We start from the raw sequence: 1,747 nt of genomic DNA on the forward strand, positions 1-1,747 counted from the left end.
GGAAGAGCGTAGTCAATGTCACTGAACTGTGCATGTAGAAATTTTTGAAATGGTGTATCTTTGGTTATGTGTATTTTCACCAGAAAAAAAGGGTTGAGAAGTTAGAGAGTTAATATGTGGGGTTGTTAACCAATGTCATAAAACAATATGTATACTACTGTTTCATGAGAAACTATTTGTTCTGTAAGCCTTCACCTGAAGTACAATAAAATATTAAAGAAAAATAGTGCTTATTCGGGGCTTCTTCCTTTTCCATATAAAGTTAATTGTTAGTTTTTCCTTCTCTTTGAAGAATGATGTTGGTTTGGATCGGGATTGCATTGTATTTGTAAATTGCTTTGGGGAGAATTGTCATTTTCACAATGTTGAGTCTACCTATCCATGAGCATGGGATGTTTTTCCATTCATGTAGATCACATTGGATTTCTTGCAGTAGTTTTTTGTACTTTTCTTTGTATAGGTCTTTTACATCTCTGGTTAGATTTATTCCTAAGTATTGTATTTTCTAGGGGCTATTATAAATGGTATTGTTTTCCTGATTTCCTTTTCATTGTTCGCTTTATTGGTGTATAGGAATCCAACTGATTTTTGTGTATTTATCTTGTATCCTGCTACTCTGCTGAATCTTTCTATTAGTTCCAGTAGATTTCTAGTGGAATCTTTAGGGTTTTCTATGTATAGTATCATATCATCTGCAAACAGGGACAGTTTAACTTCTTCATTACGAATTTGGATGCCCTTTTTTTCTCTTTCTTGCCTTATTGCTGTAGCTAGAACTTCCAGCACCGTGGTATATAGGAGTGGTGATAAAGGGCATCCTTGTCTTGTTCCTGTTCTCATGGGGAATGTTTTCAGCCTCTCTCCGTTAAGCATGATTTTGACTGTTGGTTTCGCATAGATGCCCTTTATTATGTTGAGAAGTTTCCCTTCTATACCTATTTTATTGAGAGTTTTTATCAGGAATGGGTGTTGGACTTTCTCAAATGCCTTTTCTGCGTTTATTAAGATGAACATGTGATTCTTTTCTTTCCTTTTATTTATGTGGTTGATTACATTGATTGATTTTTTAATGTTGAACCATCCTTGCATACCTGGGGTGAATCCTGCTTGATCGTGGCATATTATTTTTTTGACATTATGCTGAATTCTAATAGCTAGAAATTTGTTGAGAATTTTTGCATCTATATTGGTGAGAGATATTGGTCAATAACTTTCTTTTTTGTGGTGTCTTTACCTGGTTTTGGTATCAGGGGTATGCTGTCTTCACAGAATGAATTCGGAGGTGTTACTTTCTTTTCTATGTTCTGAAATAGTTTAAGTAGTACTCGTACAATCTCCTCCCTGAATATTTTTTGGAATTCTTCAGTGAAGCCATCTGGGCCAGGGTTTTTTTTTTGTTTTTGTTTTTTTTTTTTTTTTATTAGCTTTTTAGTCTCTTCTCTGGTTATGTGTCTGTTCAAATTTTCAACATCACTTTGTTGTAGTTTGGATAGATAGTGTGTTTCTAGAAATTTATTCATTTCCTCTAGGTTTTCAATTTTGTTGGAATATACTTTCTCATAACATTCTGTTATGATATTTTTATTTCAGTTGGGTCTGTTTTAATGTTGCCCATTTTATTTCTTATTTGGGTTATTTGCGTCCTCTCCTGTTTTTCTTTTGTCAGTCTGGCCAATGGTTTGTCGATTTTGTGGATTCTTTCAAAGAACCAACTTTTGGTTTTGTTGATTCTTTCTATTGTTTTTCT

The sequence above is a fragment of the Trichechus manatus genome, unplaced genomic scaffold (genome assembly GCF_000243295.1).
Source record: "Trichechus manatus latirostris isolate Lorelei unplaced genomic scaffold, TriManLat1.0 scaffold00046, whole genome shotgun sequence".
Classification (NCBI taxonomy): domain Eukaryota; kingdom Metazoa; phylum Chordata; class Mammalia; order Sirenia; family Trichechidae; genus Trichechus; species Trichechus manatus.